This window comes from Bos indicus, chromosome 12 (genome assembly GCF_029378745.1).
Source record: "Bos indicus isolate NIAB-ARS_2022 breed Sahiwal x Tharparkar chromosome 12, NIAB-ARS_B.indTharparkar_mat_pri_1.0, whole genome shotgun sequence".
Taxonomy (NCBI): domain Eukaryota; kingdom Metazoa; phylum Chordata; class Mammalia; order Artiodactyla; family Bovidae; genus Bos; species Bos indicus.
The window spans coordinates 80426279-80442636 of record NC_091771.1 but is presented as its reverse complement, the minus strand read 5'-3'; positions in this window follow the sequence as shown (position 1 = coordinate 80442636).

The window sequence follows — 16358 nt, the reverse complement described above, 5'->3', positions numbered from 1 at the left end:
TTATTTATTTGTGTTATGGCTTTACATGTGGCTATTAACCGTCTAAGCAATACCGTATATAACTATCAAAATAACTCAATTGGAGATGTCATTAGAGAATGACAGATTCAGGACTAGACTGACAGATTTAAATGGTTTAAACACATTTTAAAAGCTTTCTGAAAAACTTTGCCAATAAAATGAAGGTCCCACTAATGAGGTGGAAATGATTTTTTTAATGATATTTTTGGTTATCTGCACAGGAAGCAAAGTATATTCCACAGAATTCTTGGGACACAGTTTGGTAAAAAAACAGCTGCCAGAAATACCAGGAAGAGTTGTCATTCATCTTTCATGAGCACAGTCTCCAAAAGCTGTATGAGGGCGTCTCGCCACCATCGCCTGAATTAGCGTGTTTGCTTGTTGTCAAGGCGCTCATCCTGATTCACAAGGCTACTTCAAAGGACTTGAGAAACAAGTCACTCGCCGCAGGCACAGGCTGGACCTCCTGGGTCTTCATGGGTCCCAGGAGCATCAGGACAGCTGTCTTGAGGTGTATCAGATTCCAGGCAGCATCTTCTTTATCAGCGTCTGCATTTCATTCTGGGAACAGCAAGGAGGGCCCCTACCCTGGGGAACACAGAAAGCACAACAACAGAGCTAAGCAGCAGTAGGCTGGCAACCCCAGGGGTGGTACCACAGAGAACTCAGCTCTCTCCTCTGGTTCCGGGCACGCTCCGCAGCAGCCTGCCACCCCATCCCCCAACCCCCGCCAGGCACGGAGGGGAGAAAGACCTCCTTCTGCTCCTGTCTGGGCCAAGAGTCAAGGGTCAGGAAGGAGACTGGGCTCTCCTGATGCCTCAGGTGGGACCCACAGACTCCCTGAAACATCCCCAGGACTTCATCGGGCTCTTCTCACAGGTTATCTCTTCCTGAGCCCCGTGCAGGGCTCCAAACCATCCTGCTCCAGAGCCTACCTTTGCTCCTCCACACTCTCATCCCAGTGAACACTGCATCTCTGTGTTCTACCAACTCAACTGAAGAGCCAAACTCATGAAAGTGAAAGTGTCTGTCCATCAGCTGTGTCGGACTCTTTGCAACCCCATGGACTGCAGCCCAGTGTCAGGCTCCTCTGTCCCTGGGATTCTCCAGGCAAGAATACTGGAGTGGGTTGCCATTTCCTTCTCCATGGAATCTTTCCGACCCAGGGATCAAACCTGATTCTTCCACACTGCAGGCAGATTCCTTACCGTCTGAGCCACCAGGGAAGCCCCAGTGGAGAACTTCAAATCAGGTGTCCTTTCCGATCCACTGGCTCTTTTTGCAGGGCAGTGAAAAGGGGCCATTGCTCTGGACCAGGTCAAGAGATAATTGGGAATTCTGTGAAGCCCTAATGAGCACAGCCAGAAGGTCCTGGCTGTGTTCTCACTTCCAACAGCCACCTCGTGCCGACATGTCACATTGCCAGCCTTGAGTGTCCCAGCCAGGAGCCTCCCAGCCCAGGCAGGGTCCCCATGCCTCTCCGCAGTTGCCTCGCACCCTGGGCGAACTGCTAATTAGATGCCTCGTTTCTTGGCCCGGGTACAGGTTTGAGCCATCTGCTTATTGATCACATCCTTCAGAACATATTGGATTTTAAGGAATCCAGCCACAAAAGCCGGTAATGTTGCAGGTGGCTCACTGAGAAGGTTTCTCCAGGGTAAGCTTGGGAATATACTGTGTGTGGTGACCAACAAGCTATAGAAATATTGGCTGCAGAGTTCATAGATAATCATCAGGACAAAGCAACATAAAATGAAGCTCAGAATTTCTACATAAAGGCCTTTTCCTCTATTCTTGGTATTGCAGAAAAGAAAAATGTATGACGTGGGCCAACAAATTACACCATTACTGAGACCACTACCCAAGCACTAAAGTTACCATGGACCGCTGTGCAGGTAACCTGGAACCTGCTTCTCCAGTGTTGATAATGAATCTGAATCTTCCATGAGACCAGACGGGCAAGGCTGGTTGACCTGTCCATCTTTGTAGCTCTAGCATCTCTAAAGAGCCTATTGGCACATGTGTGGTTCTTCCATTCCAAAAAAATGGAATTGCTTTGGAAATTTTGTAACCCACCTACAAATAAGAATGAGGCTTCCCAGGTGGTGTTAGTGGAAAAGAACCCGCCTTGCAGGAGATCCAAGAGACGAGGGTTCGATCCCTGGGTCAGGAAGATCCCCTGGAGTAGGAAATGGCAACCCATGCCATATTCTTGCCTGGAAAATTCCATGAACAGAAGAGCCTGGTGGGCTACAGTACACGGGGTCACAAAAGAGTCAGACACAACTGAGCGACTAAGCAAGCAAATAAGAATGTCTCATATCTCTGGCATTTATCCCAGAACATCAACCCCTGTTAAGAGTTCTCATTTTTCCATCCTTCATCCCCATTCCATTCCTCCCTTTAACTTACTCTTTGGTAGAACACAGACAGCTTGTTCTCAGGTTAAGGTTAAACACCAGTGGGACAAAGTAGCATAAACCTGCCCTGGGCCCCACCCAGATGTTTGAGATGGCGCTTCCATTCTTGTAAAAGAGCTTTATTCCAGAGACTCCAGCAGGGCGCAGGGCTGCAGGAGTACAGAGAGTGACCCGGGGGGACCCAAGCCTGGGATAAGTGGGGTCTGGATTCAGGGCCACCATTCAACGCGCACCCCTGGCCAGTGTGACAGTCACACCACGTGGGTGACCGAGGCTGGATGACAGGAGGCCACCTTTCATCTTAGCCTGTGACCCATCAGATAAAACCCAAATCCTGACTTAGGCAAAGAGGGACTGTATTCAAAAAGACCATCGGAGTAGGAAGAAGGCTCTCACTAAGTTCTCCAAGGTCAGGCAGCAGGGAGAAGTAAGCAATGCTAGCACGAGGTATGGCTGGAGGTGGGACTGAGAGGGGAGTGGAGAAGAGAGGTGAGGAGTGGATAACAGGATTTGATATTTGAGCAGGAGGAGTCTTTCCCCTGAGGTCAGCTTTAAGGAGCATTTTCCACATTCCCCTTTGGCTCAGGCTTAGGGTAAGTCAAAGTTCAAGGGTCTAGGGTAAGGAGGTCAGAGGAAAGTTTGACTTAGTCAAGATAGCAGATAATTTGTCTTAAACAGTCAAATAGCTAACCACTTATGAGGCAAGTTGGATGTCTGACATGGTCACAGGAAACAAAACACGTTGGAATTGTTATTTAGTCACTAAGTCCTGTCCCACTCTTCATGACCCCATGGACTGTAGCCCACCAGGCTCCTCTGTCCATGGGATTCTCCAGGCAAGAATACTGGAGTGGGTTGCCATTTCCTTCTCCAGGAGATCTTCCTGACCCAGGGATCAAACCCTTGTCTCTTGCATCTCCTGCCTTGGCAGGTGGATTCCTTACCACGGAGGCACCAGGGAAGTCTGTCCTATCCAAGTTATGGGGAAGGATGTTTCTCAGCAGGAAGCAATTTTCCAGAGCAAGGGGTGTGGGGGTACTGTAGGGGCGGAGAGAGGTTGGGGAGGGGTGTCCTGGCATCTTGTTTCCCCAGAGCACAGGGCAGGCTCCCCACGAGTTACCCCACCTCTCACACCCTCTCCTTTCTCTTCTGTAAAATGAGATCCCAATGACACCTGATGTTAATATGTATCCTGTATGGATGATCCTCAGAGTTGCACGACCATGTGAAAGAACCTGGGGCCACTGAACTGTACAGTAAAGTATGATTAAAAATAGTTATGTTTTGTATTAAGTGACTTCTACCACAGTAAAAAAAAAAATTTTTTTTTTAATTGATACCTCCTTCACCTGCCTCTGCCTAAGACTGTGAGAGTCATGGGAGATGTTTGTGAGCCTGTAAGCACGCATGAAAAGACCCTGATGCTGACCTTTTCATTAGAAAAGACCCTGATGCTGGGAAAGGTTGAGGGCAGGAGGAGACGGGACAACAGAGGACAAGAATGCTTGGATGGCATCACCGACTTGATGGGCCTGAGTTTGAGTAGGCTCTGGGAGTTGGTGATGGACAGGGAAGCCTAGCATCCTGCGGTCCATGGGGTCGCAAAGAGTCAGACACGACTGAGCGACTGAACGAGAGCAAGGAGCACACATGAGCAGTGTGGGCTCTTACCAGCTCTGGTAAAGGTCCGTCAGCTCTGTTCACAATAGGTTTCAGAGATCACCCTCACTGACATCAAACCTCCCTTCTTCACAAAATCTCCTTTCTTCAGGGCCAGAAGTACGAGCTGGCTGTGTGGGTGGCGTGGCGGGTTGGGGGGCATGCCCTGAGCCCCGCAAGAAACCTCAAGATGCACAGGTTCCCCCAGCCCATTCCCAGCCTGTAAGCCATCTCACAGAAGGCGCCATCTGACGTGCAGTGATAGATGAAGCAAGCACTGTGAGCCGTTCTCTGAGATCAGAGACCTTAAATCTCTTTCCTCTGAAGGTTTCCGTTCTCTCCCATCAGAAGTTCGGACCGTCGTCCTCCAGAGGCAGGAGCCAGGCTGAGCTCCAGCAGCAGGTGTCACACACGGCTGTCTGGAAAGTGTGAATAACGCTGCGGTCAGCAGGCCAGATGGAGATCCCTGGGGAGCAAAGCTTTCTCTAAAACCCAAGGAAGAAAAATCGATGTCCTCGCAAGAGAGGGGGGGAGGGGGAGAATCTATAGGAAAGGGAAATGAGTGATATGCAAGGCAATTTGAACATTTTCCCCCTCAAGCAATTGACTCGATAGAGGGTGAAACCTAACAACCTCTGGTTAGAAAGGCAAAGTCTGAGCGAGGGCACCAGCTGGTTCTTGTATTGACTGGCCAGGGCTCACAGCCCGCTGCTGCTATATGGGCCTGTTTTTTGTTTGTTTCTGGGTTGGGTTGTTTTTTTTTTTTTTTTTCGATTTATGAGAGTAGAGCTCACTTGAATTTTCCTCCACATGGAATATCAAGTTTAGATTCAGAACGAGTGCTATGTTGGTTTATTAATACTTCTCCCTGCTATGAAGAAAGCCCAAATAAATATGACAGGTTTTGCATTCGATTTCATGAATGAATACCCCAAACTCTTTTCCAACAGATTCCTGAGCCCCAATTTGTAAGCCTCAGAAGCAGTTTCATTAGAAATGTTCTAGAGAGAAGATCCATTTTATGCACTTGGGATCTTTAAATATTTATTCATTTGGCTGCAATGGGTCTCAGTTGCCTCGTGCAGGATCTTTCCTTGGGGTGCATGGGCTCTCTAGTCATGGCCTGAGGGCTCAGTAGTTACAGCACATGGGCTTAGCTGCTCCACCTCAAGTGGGATCTTAATTCCTACATCAGGATGGAACCTGTGTCCCCTGCGTTGGCAGGCAGATTCTTAACCACTGGACCGCCAGGGAAGTCCCTATGCATTCGTTTAAATGACTGTGATGGAGACACAAAATACCTTCCCTCAGTGATCAAGTCTAGAATATTAAATTTAGAATAATAATCCAGCTTAATCTTGTTACTGACGGAGTGGACCATGTCTTCACTAGCTTAGCGTGTGTTAATTGCTAGGCGTGGATACGAGCACTTTGAGATAAGGACATCAGCATCACTACTTGTCTCGCGGGTTACTTAGCACTATGGCCCACCTTCCACTTTTCCATCAACATCAGCATTCTTTTTATACCTGCTTCTCCCTCGAACACATGACTGGAGAAGACCAGATCCTCTCAAACCAACATGAAGAGTTCACAATAATGGACTTAACTTCTCCAGCCCTTCTTTACTTTCTCCTTGTTTTTCTGCTTATGAGACCACAGTGGACTGAGGAAATGATACACAGATAATGCTTTCTGTCAAATATGCTAGAAATATTCTCTTAGGAAAGACCGCATTGAAAATGACAGATTGCATGTTGATTGCTGCTACCAACATTTGCTATTAAAATAACCCCATCTCATGAAAAACTAAGGGTTAAACCCCCTACTAAACAGAAGCAATGAAAGAGCTCCTTGTTTATAACCTGTGTGTGTTTATCATTCCACATCTCTTCAAATTATCTGTATAATGTCAAAAGCAATGTCAAAAGTTGGCCAAAGGAAAAATGTAATTTCTCTTTGATGTATTTGCTCACCAAACAGGAGCCCTTGGGGTTAACCTTTCTCTTGCCTTCACTGATCCTCCAAGACCTAAAGGCTTTTAGTAGAATTGACCTGACCAAGGCCTAATTCTTTTTATAATCTGTCGTTTAAACCTTAGACTGCATCCCAGATTGTAACAGATTTCCTTGCATCTATAAATAATGACAAGGAAACAGGCCCAAGATATTATTGAATTTTTAGCCTATTTCCATCTGAATAAACAATTGGCCATTCTTTTTACTTTATTTTAATTTTTCAGCTTTACTGTGTGGCACATGGAATCTTAGTTTCCCCAACCAGGGATTGAACCCATGTCCCCTGCGGTAGAAGCACAGAGTCTTAAACACTGGACCGCCAGGGAAAGTCCTGGTTATTCTTTAAACATACAGTGATTGTCAGTATAAGGATAATTTCTCAGTAATTAGAACTTTTGCCCCAAGAGGAAAGGGGGCAAAATGATTAAATTATTTGAGGAATCAGGTGAAAACCATCCCATATGTCAGCAATCTACTTGGCCAGACCAGAAAAACCCTAACCAGAAGCCATCATTCTGGTTTCTAAAAGAATCTTGAAGCTTTCTACTTGGAGGGACGTTCTTTCAGGCCACACAGGTTTTTGGTTGGGAATTTGGGGGTTTTTTGCATTAGAAACAAGAAAATAAACGGAAGGATAGTCACTGGTAGGAGGCTGTTTCTATGATCTCTTCTTAAGCTTTCTCTGAGGAGGGACTAATTCCGAATCACGAAGTTGAGACAAACCCACCCTGTTTGCCAAAAGCCTGTCATTTCTCAAAAATAATTACTTGATTGACTGGCAATTTCCATAAAAAGTTTCACTTCACAAACTTGTTGTTCTCTAGATTACATTTTAAAATTCATTGACTATCTGCTTTATGGACAGTAATTTTTAAGACTTGAATAGAGTATTTCTCTGCATTTGGGCAGAATTCGTCTTCCAATTAACGTAACAGGTGGGCCCATGTTTCTGCACACGCCTGCTGCAGCGTTCAAATATTTGCATCCAGCATCCCAGCAGATTGATTTCCCAAATAGATAACAAGGATGATTTAAACAAGCAATTAGGAAATTGGGATGATGTAAAGGGAAAATCATGGGATTTGAACTCAGGAGAGCTGTTCTCCGGTTCTTAATTTGCTATTTTCTGTCTATAACATCTTGAACAAATAGTTAAACACCCCCAATCCCCAGTATCCTCCATGAAAGGAAATAGAAATACCTCATAAGGAATTTCTAATGAGGCTAAGCGATACAATAAATGTGAAAGCACGTGGATAACAATAAAGTTCTTTATAACACATTTATTTTTACCCCTGAGAGGCAAGTTAACAAAATAGTTACTATGAGGTTTGGATTCAAATAAACCTAGATTCAAAATCTTGCTCTAAGCCTTACTTGTAAACTGTGTGGTCTGGGCCATGCGGCAGGAAGAAGCCTTAAGTGGCCCCCAGATCTTCAGCCCCAATCCCCAGGACTATGACCGTGATGAGATATTACACTCATGGCAAAAGGGATTGTAAGGTTGCTCATCGGTTGGCTGTGAGTGGGTAGAATTGGAGATTATGCAGCTGAGCTTAATCTAATCATGCCCGCTCTTTAAAGTGGGGAGTTCCCTCTAGCTGGCACCAGAGGGGAAATCAGAGAAACTGGAAACAAGAGAAGGGTTTGATGCATGGTTGTTATCATGGAAGAGGAAGAAACTCAGAATAGTCTCTCAAAGTTGAGAACAACCCCTAGCCATTAAGCCACAAGGAAACAGAGACCTTGGTCCTGCAATGACAGGAACAGATTCTGCCAACAGCTGAAATCAACTGAAAAGTGGTTTCTTCCCCAAAGCCTCCAGGAAAGAGCCCAGCCAACATCTTGATTTGGGTCTGTGACACCCTCAGAGGAGGACCCAATTGAGTCTGTCCGGCTACTGTGAGACAATAAAGGGGTGTTGTTTCAAGCTTCTAAGTTCATGTTAATTTGCTCAGGCAGCAGAAGGAAAATAGCCCAGGCAAGCTGCAGATAAAGTGAGTTAAGTAGCCTACTGGTGCATAGTAGAAAAAGAACTTGAGAATACGAAACTCATTGCTTCCTTTGGAGCCGCGTTTCTCAAATTTTAAGGTACACATCGATTTCCAGAGGATCTTGTTAAAACGCAGGTTCTGATTCAGTGAGCCTGGAGGGGCCTGGGGATTTTAATTTTAACCCTCTCCCATGTGAAGCTGCTGTTGCTGGTCCAGGAACCACGCCCTTGAGAGTAAAGTCTGAAGCCATATACTTAGGTGGAGCCTAAGATTCTGCATTTTTAACAAGCTCCCAGGTGATGCTGGTGCCGCTGCTCTGGGGCTCACAGGCTAGGGGGTGGGGGGTTGGGGGGTGCAGGGCTTTGGAACTCAATTCCTCCAATGGATCCCAATCCTGCCTACACGTCAGAATCTCCTAGGGGAACCGTAAAATGTGCAGAAGCAGGGTCCACTTTTAATTTAACTGGTCTCAGTTGGAACAGAGACATCAGTTCTTACAAGGAATCTCCTCTCTGCAGCCAGGGATGAGAAGTATATGGCTTCAGACTTTACTCTCAAGGGCATGGTTCTTGGACCAGCAACAGCAGCTTCACATGGGAGAGGGTTAAAATTAAAACCCCCAGGCCCCTCCAGGCTCACTGAATCAGAGTATCCACATGCAGGTACAGGCATCTGTGCTTGCACTGGCTTTCCAGAGGATTCTAATGCTGGTTAAGTCTCTGCCTGCCATGCAAGAGACATGGATTCGATCCCTGGGTCCAGAAGATCCCCTGGAGGAGGGAATGGCAACCCACTCCTGTACTCTTGCCTGGAAAATCCCATGGGCAGAAGAGCCTGGAAGGCTGCAGTCCATGGAGTTTCTGAGGGCCAGACACAACTGAGTAACTCCACTTTCACTTTTCACTTTCATGCATTGAAGAAGGAAATGGCAAGCCACTCCAATGTCCTTGCCTGGAGAATCCCAGGGACGGGGGAGCCTGGTGGGCTGCCGTCTATGGGGTCGCATAGAGTCGGACATGAGTGAAGTGACTTAGCAGCAGCAGCAGCCAAGCAAGAGACATGGATTCGATCCCTGGGTGGGGAAGATCCCCTGGAAGAGGGAATGGCAACCCACTCCTATACTCTTGCCTGGGAAATCCCATGGACAGAGGTGCCTGATGGTGGTCCCAATGAGTCGGACAGAAATAAGTGACTAACACTTTCAGTGTAAGTCTAAGAAGCATTGCCTCAGATCAGTACCCTCAGAAATCCAGAGAGATGGAATGATTAGCTACAGAGGTTGACAAACCACAGCCTGTGGGAAAGGTCTGGCCACTGCCTGCTTTTGTAAATAAAGTTTTCTTGGTGCACAGCCACATCTATTCACCTCTATGTATCGCAGGAGCTGCTGCAGTGGCAGAGTTGAGGCGAGGCAGCCAAGCCCGAATATCCTACAAAGATGAAAAGATTTACTTTGTGGGCTTCTACCAGAAAAAAAAAAAAATGCTGCTTGCTCCCTGCTCTGAGAATACATTTTAAGTTAGAGAAGGAAAATGCAGAATCCAGCTGTTTTGCAGCAGTAGCTGATTCAGACTTAAGAGGAACAGAACCCTCGGCTGAATGGTGACCCGAATCGGCTCCATCCCAGTGTCTGCAGGGCAGCAGGATTCTGGGTCCTGATCCTGGTCACTGGTCCGGAGGTGATCCAGGTGGCCTCTGGGGGAAGGAGGGGCATCATCCTGAGGAGGACTGGCCCCAGGCCAGGTCTTCACGAATCTCCAGCCTGCCCTTGGCTGTCGGAGACTGTGGGTTCCCTAAATCCTCCCTAGAGGCCTCCAGCTTTCACAGAGAGCCGCAAGTTGACAGCTGGCTGATCCAAGGGTATCATTTTCTTTTATTAAGGCTTCAGTGATGTTGAACCCAGCTGACTGTGTGATTCTTAGAGTTGTCATTCCCCTCACACAGTTGTCAAAGTCTAGCCACCAGCCCCTGTACACACTGCTATATTTAAAATGGATAACCAACAAGGACCTACTGAAGAGCACAGGGAACTCTGCTGGATGCTATGTGTGAGCCTGGATGGGAGGGGCGTTTAGGGGAGAATGGATACATGCATATGTACGGCTGAGTCCCTCCGCTATGCACTTGAAATTATCACAGTATTGTTAATCAACTATACCCCAACACAGAAAAACAAACAAAAGTTAAAAATGAAAGTCCAGTCACCAAAACCCACCAGGAATCACCTGCAGTCAAACAAATTAACTTAAACTTAGCAGCTTAAAATGGGGCTTCCCTGGTGGCTCAGATGGTAAAGAATCTGCTTGTAATGCAGGAGACCTGGGTTCTATCCCTGGGTTGGGAAGATCCCCTGGAGAAGGAAATGGCAACCCACTCCAGTATTCTTGCCTGGAGAATCCCATGGACAGAGGAGCCTGGTGGACTACAGTCCATGGGGTCACAGTCGGACTTGAGTGAACAACTGAACACTAGCAGCTTAAAACAATACCCACTGATCATCTTCTAGCCCTGTGGGTCACAAGTCTGGGTGGTCTCAGCTGGGTTCTCTGCTGGATCTCACAGGTCCAAACCAAGGTGCTGGCAGAACTGGAGGCTCCAGGGAAAACCCACATTCAAGATCATTTAGCTGATGGCAGCAAGGGGGATTCAGAGTAGAGAACTGAGCTGAAGAGATGGACGGATGCCGGCCAGACCACATACCACAGCAGAACTGATCCACACCCTGCAACCACCAGCCCAGGAAGCCAAACCACAACCTCTGAAGCAGAACATCCAGGAACTGATTAACAGCTAGCAGCTTCCTTACCTTTTCCCCCACCTCCAAATCAGGGCCAAGCAGAGAAAGCTAAATATGCTCCCCTACGCAATCACGTTTCTAGTTGTTCCACCTCCAGCTTCCCCAGATGCTCATCAGAGCACCCTCAAAGCTTTCTCTTCTTATTCTCAACAAAGCCTGCTTCCCACCGAGTCTGCCAAACACTAGTGATGGTGGCTGACTCTCTTCCCATAGCAAACTCTGGGTAGACAGCCTTCTCTTGTTCTCGGTTGGGTGGTCTTCTTTATTTCCGAGGACCCATGGGATGTCTTCGTGGGTGCTCAGTCAATCAGTCATGTTTGACTCTTTGAGACCTTTTGGACTGTAGCCCACCAAGCTCCTCTTCATGGGATTTCCCAGGCAAGAATACCGGAGTGGGTTGCCATTTCCTCCTCCAGGGGATGTTCCCAACCCAGGGACTGAACCCACGTCTCCTGCATTGCAGGCAGATTCTTTACCGCTGAGCCATCGGGGAAGTCCTATGGGATGTCTTAGTCATGGGGAATTGAGAGAGCTGTCTTGTAGTATTTGCCCCTGGGCTGGGTGATTCCACAGAGTTTAAGGAGGCAAGACCAGTTCAAGACTGAACGTCATCAGGATGCATACCCAACTCAATGACCAGTCACCTTGGTCACTTTTAATAAGGAGGCAGGAGTTTTGGATGTAGGAGAGATCGCCAGTAAGAAGTGATAGTCTTCCATGTTAGTGGGAAGAGTGGAATGGTTAGTTATTTGGGGAGAATTGCTAGTGTCCTGCTCTGCATCTTGTCCGGTACAATTCTGGAGTGGTCTTCTCTCTGTCTTGTTCTATTACAGTCTCTTCCTCATTTTCAGAGATGACGTTACTTGAGAGGACATTTCTTTTCTGGCTTGTTTCCATATAGAAAGGATTTATTCCCTTTGTTGAAGGATTGGCTGAATGGGGTTCTCAGAAAATCTAATCCTGAAAAATTCCAACTACAATTTGAGGTGTACTGTGGTGAAGTCTTACCTCCTCTGGGAAGTCCAACCCTCTCCCCCGGCCACAGCAGGGCAGGCTGGGAGGCTGCTGACCTCCTGCAAGTCTCCCTGGGGGCAGCTAAAACTTATTCTGTCTCTTTATCTTCAGTACCACTCATTGCCATGGACTTCGAGGATCTGAAAACCTAACTCTCATCCGTTCAGAGAAAGACCATGTGGAAAATGTATCAACCAATTACTGCAAGAAATTCCCCCTTTCCTTCCCCTTTTGACTTATCTCATTAAATTACAGGCAGTTTACACACAGCATCTTCCCATTTTTTAAATTAATTACAAGTGCCTGAAGATATAGAAGCCTTGAACATGTCTGAGACAGCACACGACCCGACAGAAACAGAAGGACTGACTGCCTGACCAGGAAACCTAATTTGCCAATTATCTTCCTGAGGCAAATTGTGGATCTAAATATAACCTATTGTGATCTTTGCCACTTTTCCACAGGGCTGAAGCATCAACGCCTTGATCTCTTGTTTTCTCTCTTCTGCTCAAGAAAACAAGAGCAAGTGAGGGTGATCTAGACACTTGTCAAACAAGACATTGCTAAGCTAAGAAAGAAACCTGCATGGCGCTACCCTGCCAGCATCGATGAGGGGAAACAGGAGGAGAGGGCTTGATCTCCTTGTGCTCTGGACGCTGGGAAGGAATTAATTAACTGTTGTGAATTTAGACCCTTCAGGCAGCATCTCTGAGTGAAGGGAGATGGATGACATACTGGAGCCCTAGCTTGTTATTTCAAGATGATGCTAATTGACAGGCAATGGGTCCCCAGTCAGCACAATGTTTCTGGCTGCTGAGGAGAGGCCATGGAGCAAGCCAGAAGTAGTCCACTTCCCTGAGGCGGACTCCACACGCTTGAGGGGGGAGCAAGATCCAGAAGCATCTGAATGTGGCTGCATTCCAACTCCGTGCTCCAGGGAAGACCTCCCTTCTCAGCTCAAACCCTGACCCCCGACAGCTTCCTGGAAATCGCCAAGTGCCACTTCTGAAGGCATCTTCCTCTTGGTGGAATTCAGAGCCACAAGCCCAGCGCCTGCGGACCGTCACTGCAGCCGTGAAATTAAAAGACTCTTCCTCCTAGGAAGAAAAGCTTTGAGAAACCTAGACAGTGTATTAAAAAGCAGAGACATCACTATGCTGACAAAGGCCCACATAGTCAAAACTATGTTTTTTTCCCCAGTAGTTATGTACAGATGTGAGAGCTGGATCAAAAAGAAGGCTGAGTGCCAAAGAATTGATCCTTTGAACTGTGGTGCCGGAGAAGACTCTTGAGAGTTCCTTGGACAGCAAGATCAAACCAGTCAATCCTAAAGGAAATCAATCCTGAATATTCATTGGAAGGACTGATGCTGAAGCTGAAGCTCCAATACTTTGGCCACCTGATGGGAACAGCTGATTTATTGGAAAAGTCCCTGATGCTAGAAAAGATTGAGGGCAGGAGAAGTGGGTGACAGAGGACGAGATGGTTGGATGACATCACGGACTCAACAGACATGAGTTTGAGCAAACTTGGGGAGTGAAGGACAGGGGCCTGACGTGCTGCAGTTCATGGGGTTTCAAAGAGTCAGACATGACTTAGCGACTGAACAACAACAACATATATAATATATATATTCCAGGAGGCTAAGGGATGTTCACTTCAGGCATAATATTTCAGTAACAACTGAAATAATTACACATGAAATGCTAGAAGAATAATTCAGGGCTGTACATCAAGGGGTGTGTGTGTGTGTGTGTGTGCGCGCGTGTGTGTGTGTGTTAAGTTGCTTCAGTTGTGTCTGACTCTTTGCAACCCTGTATGTAACCTGCCGTGCTCCTCTGTCCATGGGATTCTCCGGGCTAGAATCCTGGATTAGGTTGCCATTTTCTTCTCCAGGGGATCTTCCAGACCCAGGGATTGAACCCACATCTCTTACATCTCCTGCATCGGCAGGAGGGTTCTTTACCACTAGCACCACCTGGGAATCCTGCACATCCAGGTATAATAAACCAGTGACGCAGTCAAAAGAACAATTGCAGAACTTAACCCTACGGTAAACAGCAGATCACAAATCTGTATGAAAACAGCTGCACTTAGACTTGTATGTCATGTTGGAAAATAAGATAAATTTAAATTAAGTAAAAAAGGGAGGTGGCAAAGACACATTTGGGAAATATACAGAACACTTGAGGCTTTTGTTTGTTGGTTTTTAATGAATTGGAATGAGCCACAGATATGAAGAGAAATGTGATCAAGGAAATAACTTTAGAAGGTAAGAGAAAGCTCAAACACAGAATATGACTTTAAAAAAAACAAATAGTTGAATTTTTCATTGGTCAGATAAAAGTACAGATCACAAGTTTTAGAGAAGTTTTGTTGAATAGAGGTAATTTTGTTTGTTTGTTTGTTTTTCATTCAGGAGCTATTTGTAGTGGGTCATAAAGGTTGTGGCTAATATATCCATGAAGTCCAAGATCAATGTCACCCCTAATTTTACACTCCATGTTGATGTCGGCTCCAGCAAAGACAGCAAAAATGCTGAATTAAATTCAACACATGCCATTCAAGAGAGACATGGCTCCTCAAACCGCTTGAGGAAGAAGAATCCCCCACCTTTTGAATGCTCTCACTTCCTTTGCAAGTTCCTTTTCAGTCTTTCTATTAAATAATGCCCAAATTCTGACCAAATGGATAGATTTCTTGAAGTCACTAAAGATCCTTTTTGATGGGAAAAGCTGCAGATCATTTTTCTTGTCACCCATCGCTGAGCTTGACGTAAAAGGAAGGCCACAGTGTCATGCCCCTCCATTCGGGTTTCCCAGAGCCTCTCAGATCAGATCAGATCAGTCGCTCAGTCGTGTCCGACTCCTTGCGACCCCATGAATCGCAGCACGCCAGGCCTCCCTGTCCATCACCAACTCCCGGAGTTCACTCAGACTCACATCCATCGAGTCAGTGATGCCATTCAGCCATCTCACAAAGCACCACACACCCACAGGTCAACTCTTTCCTGAAGGGGGCTTCCCTGGTGGCACAGTGGTTAAGAGTCTGCCTGCCAGTGCAGTGGACATGGGAAGATCCCACATGCTGCGGGGAACCTAAGACCATGGACAACTACTGAAGCCTACTGAAGCCCCGGTGCCTAGAGTCTGTGCTCAGCAACAGGACAAGCCACCTCAGTGAGAAGCCAGTGGGCTGCAACGGAGAGTAGCCCCCGCTCACTGCAACTGGAGAACACCCATGCATAGCAACAAAGACCCACCACAACCAAAAAATAAAAATAAACACATCTATTAAAAAAAAAAAAAGACATTCTTGAAGGATTCCCCACCCCCACCCCTAACAAACCCCACTGTGAACAACCAGAATTTCTCACTCTTAATTCTATGTAAGCTCCCTCTAGCCCCTTGATATGCAGGAGTCAGGAAGATATTCAAAACATACATTCACATTTATTATCCTTAATAAAAAGCAGCATTTCATCAGCTCTCAGCTCTTTTGTTCTTGGATCTGATCCACTAGCCTGTATCCAGTTTTTAAATGCTCAGAGACAAACTGTACCCCCGCAAGTCACACTGTAGTGAGCAAATGAAATGTGTAACCATCGTTTTACATAACATTCATATGCAAAGAGATGGGTACGTCTTTTAGAAATACATAATTTAATCTACAGTTCTAATAATACACGGGGGAATTTAAATGTATTACACAATAGCAATTCCAAATTCAATAAAAAAAGAAAAGTGGATACACTCTCTTGAACTAATAAGCAAAATAGAATTTAAAATTCTTTTCTTTGTGCATTTTTGTACAAGAGGTTTTTTTTTCCCTTCATCTCCCACAATAGGGCACAAAGAGTGATAAATTATTTGATTCTGCATAAAGCTTGGAAATAGAGTATTAACCTTCAGTTCAGTTCAGTTCAGTCACTCAGTCGTGTCCAACTCTTTGCGACCCCATGAATTGCAGCACGCCAGGCCTCCCTGTCCATCACCAACTCCCGGAGTTCACTGAGACTCACATCCATCAAGTCAGTGATGCCATCCAGCCATCTCATCCTCTGTCGTCCCCTTCTCCTCCTGCCCCCTGTCCCTCCCAGCATCAGGGTCTTTTCCAATGAGTCAACTCTTCACATGAGGTGGCCAAAGTACTGGAGTTTCAGCTTTAGCATCATTCCTTCCAAAGAAATCCCAGGACTGATCTCCTTCAGAATGGACTGGTTGGATCTCCTTGCAGTAACCTTAGATTAACATAAAAGATATTCTATGATATAAAAAGAGCATATTGCAGGGAAAGAATGAGACTACGTATGGTTACAAATTCTGAACACCTGTGTAATGTTATGCTCACAGGGATACCAAGTGTGATGAATTAAACAGTCAGGTTATTCTTCAAAAAGTGTACCTATGTCCTTTCCCAGCCACATGGGGTATAA